Source organism: Oncorhynchus tshawytscha, linkage group LG27, assembly GCF_018296145.1.
Source record: "Oncorhynchus tshawytscha isolate Ot180627B linkage group LG27, Otsh_v2.0, whole genome shotgun sequence".
NCBI lineage: Eukaryota > Metazoa > Chordata > Actinopteri > Salmoniformes > Salmonidae > Oncorhynchus > Oncorhynchus tshawytscha.
This window is the reverse complement of record NC_056455.1, coordinates 6,416,823-6,424,682: the sequence shown is the minus strand read 5'-3', so window position 1 is coordinate 6,424,682 and position 7,860 is coordinate 6,416,823.

Genomic DNA, 7,860 nt, shown 5'->3' with positions numbered 1-7,860 from the left:
TAAGTTTGTTTTATTCACTACTTTAGCACACTCCGCCAACCCTGATGCTGTTGCCATGTCTGAATCCTAGCTTAGGAAGGCCACCAAAAATTCTGAGATTTCCATCCCCAACTACAACATTTTCCATCAAGATAGAACTACCAAAGGGGGAGGAAACTACAACATTTTCCATCAATATAGAACTACCAAAGGGGGAGGAGTTGCAATCTCCTGCAGATATAGCCTGCAAAGTTCTGTCATACTTTCCAGGTCTATGCCCAAACAGTTCAAGCTTCTAATTTTAAAAATTAATCTCTCCAGAAAAAGTCTCTCACTGTTGCCGCCTGTTATAGATCTCCTTTGGCTCCCAGCTGTGCCCTGGACACCATATGTGAATTGATTGCCCCTCATCTAGCTTCAGAATTCGTTCTGTTAGGTGACCTAAACTGGGATATGCTTAACACCCCGGCAGTCCTACAATCTAAGCTAGATGCCCTCAATCTCACACCAATTATCAAGGAACCCACCAGGTACAACCCTAAATCCATAAACATGGGCACCCTCATAGATATTATCCTGACCAACTTGCCATCCAAATACACCTCTGAAATTACTGCCTCATTGCCTGCATCCGCTATGGGTCCGTGGTCAAACGACCATCCCTCATCACTGTCAAACGCTCCCTGGCCCGGGTATCCTGGAAGGATATTGACCTCATCCTGTCGGTAGAGGATGCCTGGTCATTCTTTAAAAGTAATTTCCTCACCATCTTAAATAAGCATGCCCCTTTCAAAAAATGTAGAATTAAGAACAGATATAGCCCTTGTTTCACTCTAGACCTGACTGACCTCGACCAGCACAAAAACATCCTGTGGCGGACTTCACTAGCATCGAATAGTCCCTGCGATATGCAACTTTTCAGGGAAGTCAGTAACCAATACATGCAGTCAGTCTGGAAAGCTAAGGCTAGCTTTTTCAAATAGAAATTTGCATCCTGTAGCTCTAACTCCAAAAAGTGTTGGGACACTGTAAAGTCCATGGAGAATAAGAGCACCTCCTCCCAGCTGCCCACTGAGGCTAGGAAACACTGTCCCCACTGATACATCCACGATAATCGAGAATTTCAAAAAGTATTTCTCCACGGCTGGCCATGCTTTCCTCCAGGCTACCCCAACCCCGACCAACAGCTCCGCACCCGCCGCAGCGACTTGCCCAAGCCTCCCCAGCTGCAAAACCTGAACCCGTACAAATTAGCTGGGCTACACAATCTGGACCCTTTCTTTCTAAAATTATCCACCTCCATTGTTGCAACCCCTATTACCAGTCTGTTCAACCTCTCATTCGTATCATCCGAGATCCCTAAAGTTTGGAAAACTGCCCCGGTCATCCCCCTCTTCCAAGGGGGTGACACTCTAGACCCAAGCTGTTACAGACCTATATCTATCCTGCCCTGCCTTTCTAAAGTATTCGAAAGCCAAGTTAATAAACAGATCACTGACCGTTTGGAATGCCACCGTACCTTCTCCGCTGTGCAATCCGGTTTCCGAGCTGGTCACGGGTGCACCTCAGCCACACTCAAGGTATTAAACAAATTAAATCTAGAATCGGCTTTCTGTTTCGCAACAAAGCCTCCTTCACACTCGCTGCCAAACATACCCTCGTAAAACTGACTATCCTACCGATCCTCGTCTTCGGCGAAGTCATTTACAAAACAGCCTCCAACACTCTACTCAGCAAACTGGATGCAGTCTATAACAGTGCCATCCGTTTGTCACCAAAGCCCCATATACCACCCACCACTGCGACCTGTATGCTCTCGTCGGCTGGCCCTCGCTACATATTTGTTGCCATCCCCACCAGGTCATCTGTAAGTCTTTGCTAGGTAAAGCTCCGCCTTATCTCAGCTCACTGGTCACGATAACAACACTCACCCGTAGAATGCGCTCCAGCAGGTATATCTCACTGGTCATCCCCAAAGCCAACACCTTCTTTGGCCGCCTTTCCTTCCAGTTCTCTGCTGCCAATGAGTGGAACAAATTGCAAAAATCGCTGAAGCTGGAGTATTATATCTCCCTCTCTAACTTTAAGTATCAGCTGTCAGAGCAGCTTACCGATCACTGTAGCTGTACACAGCCAATCTGTAAATAGTACAACCATCTACCTCATCCCCATATTGTTACTTATCCTCTTGCTCTTTTGCACCCCAGTATCTCTACTTGCATATCATCATCTGCACATCTATCACTCGTGTTAATGCTAAATTGTAATTATTTCACCTCTATGGCCTATTTATTGCCTTACCTTCCTACTTTGTGCACACTGTACATAGATGTTTTTATTGTGTTATTGACTGTATGTTTGTTTATCCCATGTGTAACTCTGTGTTGTTGTTTTTGTTGCACTGCTTTGCTTTATCTTGGCCAGGTCGCAGTTGTAAATGAGATCTTGTTCTCATCTGGCCTACCTGGTTAAATAAAGGTGAAATAAAATTTAAATAAAAATGTTCCTTGGACAAATATGAACAAATAGGTATGATGTCCTTGGGACAATATATAGGTATGGGATAATGTCATCCACCTCCCGGCTCTCTGTCAACCTGTCTATATGCGGTAGCAATTGAGTTTGGAGATGACATTAGGTATGGGACAACACAGAATGTGTTTCTGAATGAGGTCCCTAAACTTGAAAATGCTGTCTGAAGTAAGACTTTTGATGTGACTCTCTCTCTCTCTCTCTCTATTCAAGGGGCTTTATTAGCATGGGAAATATGTTTACATTGTCATATACTGAATGACATTGATGAAGCGCAAAAGCCAGACAAAAGTTATTCAAGTTTTTAGATACAGTATGTCGCCCATTATCCTATATATTCTTGCAAACACTAACACAATTATGCCATGGGTGTTAATTTATATTTTTAGGATGAATTTCTACATTTTAAAAACACTTTTGTTATTCGATCTTTAACCCGGACAGTTACACTGAAGGACATTTGAAATGTTAAATCACATTTATTGGTCACATACGTGTTTTGCAGATGTTATTAGGGGGGGCAGCGAAATACTTGTGCTTCTAGCTCCGACAGGGCAGTAAAATCTAACAAGTAATATCTAACAATTTCACAACATACACGTAAATCTAAGTAAGGAATGGATTAAGAATATATATACATACAGTTGAAGTCGGAAGTTTACATACACCTTAGCCAAATACATTTAAACTCAGTTTTTCACAATTCCTGACAATTAATCCTCGTAAAAATTCCCTGTCTTGGGTCAGTTAGGATCACCACTTTATTTTAAGAATGTGAAATGTCAGAATAATAGTAGAGAGAATGGTTTATTTCAGCTTGTATTTCTTTCATCACATTCCCACTAGGTCAGAAGTTTACATACACTCAATTAGTATTTGGTAGCATTGCCTTTAAATTGTTTAACTTGGGTCAAATGTTTTGGGTAGCCTTCCACAAGCTTCCCACAATAAGTTGGGTGAATTTTGGCCCATTCCTCCTGACAGAGCTGGTGTAACTGAGTCAGGTTTGTAGGCCTCCTTAATCGCACATGATTTTTCAGTTCTGCCCACACATTTTCTATGGGATTGAGGTCAGAGCTTTGTGATTGCCACTCCAATACCTTGACTTTGTTGTCCTTAAGCCATTTGCCACAACTTTGGAAGTATGATTGGGGTCATTGTCCATTTGGAAGACCCATTTGCGACCAAGATTTAACTTCCTGACTGATGTCTTGAGATGTTGCTTCAATATATCCACATGATTTTACTTCCTCATGATGCCATTTATTTTGTGAAGTGAACCAGTCCCTCCTGCAGCAAAGCACCCCCACAAAATGATGCTGCCACCCTGTGCTTCACGGTTGGGATGGTGTTCTTCGGCTTGCAAGCCTCCCCCTTTTTCCTCCAAACATAACGATGGTCATTATGGCCGAACAGTTCTATTTTTCTTTCATCAGACCAGAGGACATTTCTCCCAAAAGTACGATCTTTGTCCCCGTGTGCAGTTGCAGTTGCATGACAGCTGACTTTTCTATGGTGGTTTTGGAGCAGCCTTACTGAGCGGCCTATCAGGTTATGTCGATATAGGACTCGTTTTACTGTGGATATAGATACTTTTGTACCTGTTTCCTTCAGCATCTTCACAAGGTCCTTTGCTGCTGTTCTGGGATTGATTTGTACTTTTCGCACCAAAGTACATTAATCTCTAGGAAACAGAACATGTCTCCTTCCTGAGCGGTATGACGTCTGCGTGGTCACATGGTGTTTCTCCTTGTGTACTATTGTTGTACAGATGAACGTGGTACCTTCAGGCGTTTGGAAATTGCTTCCAAGGATGAACCAGACTTGTGGAGGTCTACAATTTTTTTCTGAGGTCTTGGCTGATTTCTTTTGATTTTCCCATGATGTCAAGCAAACAGGCACTGCGTTTGAACGTAGGCCTTGAAATACATCCACAGGTACACCTCCAATCTATCAGAATCTTCTAAAGCCATGACACAATTTTCTGGAATTTTCCAAGCTGTCTAAAGGCACAGTCAACTTAGTGTATGTAAACCTCTGACCCACTGGAATTGTGATATAGTGAATTATAAGTGAAATAATCTGTCTGTAAACAATTGTTGGAAAAATGACTTGTGTCATGTGTAACAGTATAGACTTTACGTCCGTCCCCTCGCCCCGACCTGGGCACGAACCAGGGACACTCTGCACACGTCAAAAGTCACCCTCGAAGCATCGTTAACCATCGCTCCACAAAAGCCACGACCCTTGCAGAGCAAGGGGAACCACTACTTCAAGGTCTCAGAGCAAGTGACGTCACCGATTGAAACGCCACTAGCCCGCACCACCGCTAAATAGCTAGCCATTTCACATCGGCTACACATGCACAAAGTAGATGTCCTAACCAATTGCCAAAACTATAGTTTGTTAACAAGACATTTGTGGAGTGTTTGAAAAGCGAGTTTTCATGACTCCAACCTAAGTGTATGTAAACTTCCGACTTCAACTGTATATGACAGAGTGGCACTGGACTAAGCACAGTGGCATAGTATAAAATACAGTATATACATACGAGATGGGTGATGCAATATTTACACACAATTAAATTGACTAAGATACCGTAGAATAGTATAGAGTACAGTTTATACATATGAGATGAGTAATGCAAGATACGGAGACATTATTAAAGTGGCTAGTGTTTCATTTCCTTAAAGTGGCCAGTGATTCCTAATCTGTCTATAGGCAGCAGCCTCTGATGTGCTGGAGATGGCTGTTTAACAGTCAGTGGTTTAGTATAGAATGCAATACAGTATATACATATGAAATGGCTGATGCAATATGTAAACACAATTGAAAAGTGACTAAGATACTGTAGAATAGTGTGGATTGCAGTTTATACAGATGAGATGAGTAATGCTAGAGACGGAGACATTATTAAAGTGGCTAGAGATCCATTTCTAAAAGTGGCCAGTGATTCCTAATCTATGTCTGTAGGCAGCCGCCTCTGAAGTGCTAGTGATGGCTGTTTAGCAGTCTGATGGCCTTGAGATTGAAAAATAGCTGTCTCTCGGTCCCAGCTTTGATGCACCTGTAATGACCTCGCCTTCTGGACGATAACGGGGTGAACAGGCAGTGGCTCCGGTGGTTGATGTTGTTGATTATCTTTTTTATAGCACCCAACTACAGCACTGCTGCCAAGGGATGTGCTGTAGGTGTACCTACCATAGGAATCTCCTCGAAGCCTAACATTGACTATGTACAGACCCAGCGTGCGACCAAGCTGCAGGAGTTGTGACACATTTTCTTGGTTGTTTTGTCATAGTTGTGTCTAGGGGGGCATATTTGGGAGGGGAATACTGTCACCTCCAGGTAGGTGTTTGTCTCCCTGTGTGCTGAGAGTGTCAGGTTCTTGTCCAGTTCTGGCATTTAGGTCGCCACAGACTAGTACATGTCCCTTGGCCTGGAAATGGTTGTTCTCCCCTTCTAAGATAGAGAAGCTGTCATCATTAAAGTATGGGGATTCTATTGGTGGGATATAGGTAGCACACATGAGGACATTTCAAATCAAATCAAATCAAATGCATTTATATAGCCCTTCGTACATCAGCTGATATCTCAAAGTGCTGTACAGAAATCCAGCCAAAAACCCCAAACTGCAAGCAATGCAGGTGTAGAAGCACGGTGGCTAGGAAAAACTCCCTAGAAAGGCCAAAACCTAGGAAGAAACATAGAGAGGAACCAGGCTATGTGGGGTGGCCAGTCCTCTTCTGGCTGTGCCGGGTGGAGATTATAACAGAACATGGCCAAGATGTTCAAATGTTCATAAATGATCAGCATGGCCAAATAATAATAATCAGAGGCAGAACAGTTGAAACCGTAGCAGCAGCACGGCCAGGTGGACTGGGGACAGCAAGGAGTCATCATGTCACGTAGTCCTGAGGCATGGTCCTAGGGCTCAGGTCCTCCGAGAGAGAGAAAGAAAGAGAAAATTAGAGATACTTAAATTCACACAGGACACATTTCTCTTTTGAGATAATTTCCTTATTACATATCTAGCCAGATGTAAAATGTTCCTGTTTTGACTCATTTAAGAGTGGGTTAGGTCTGCTCTATAACAAATTAGCATACCCCCTGAGTCTCTTCTCTGTTTCACATCTGGTAGTTCGGTGGATGGGACTACCAGCTCTCTGTAACCTAGAGGGCAACCAATGAGTCTGTCTCCTCTATACCATGTTTCTGGCAGGATGACAATGTCTGTGTTTCCAATTTCTTTGATGAAGTCTGGGTTCCTTCTCTTTATTATTATTATTATTTATTTATTTAACCTTTATTTAACTAGGCAAGTCAGTTAAGAACAAATTCTTATTTACAATGATGGCCTATCCCAGCCAAACCCTAACACGGACGACGCTGAGCCAATTGTGTGCCGCCATATGGGACTCCCAATCAGCCTGGAATCAAACCAGTGTCTGTAGTGATGCCTCAAGCACTGAGATGCAGTACCTTAGACCGCTGTGCCACTCGGGAGCCCATTAGGCCAAAGGCAGATGACCGCAGACCTTGCTGTATCTAATTGAAGGAACACACACACACACACACATCAGTTATAGTCTTGTCATAATACCCATAAAACCTAGCGGTCAAACAGGGAAATGATTCCAATTGATTTTCCACAGGGAATTTTATAAACACTTAATAAGGGCAGTGTTTCGTGTAGGCTTACCCTGGCATGACATTTTGATTAGCATGTAAATCTCTGTTTGGACAAGGTGACAACAATATTTTTGTCTCTATTACTCAGATTAAAAAATGCTCATTAATATCAAAGTAGACATCATGCAAGACTACAAATCCCTGCATGTCATCGCTAGCTGACACCTTTGGTAACAGGTATTGTGTCAACTTAAAACTTGCACAAGACAGTTCACAGAGCTGTCAATTTAAAGAAATGTAGCCAATTTATTAATTGCTAAATTTAGCATTCGATAGTTAATCCAGAGATTCTTACCTTTGCGTTGAATTGGCAACCTCGTCCAGATCATCATGACATTTGTATTTCTTTATGATAGTCACAATATCAGCTAATTAGCATTTCATTTTTTGGCAGGTAAATACATTGATAAGTCTCCTTGTCCTAAAGTGAATTACAGTTATCAAAATGTCACTCCAGGGTAAGCCTACACGAAACACAGCCCGTGTTTCCCCTATGGGAAAACGTTTCCACCATTCATTTATTATGACTCATAGTGAGCTAGTCATAATTAAATGTGAGAAATATTTTTTTCAATCATTTTCCAAGCATGTTGTTCTTACCTGAGAGACAAAATACTGTCTGGTGTGGTGCTGCAAATACATATGTGCATTATTATT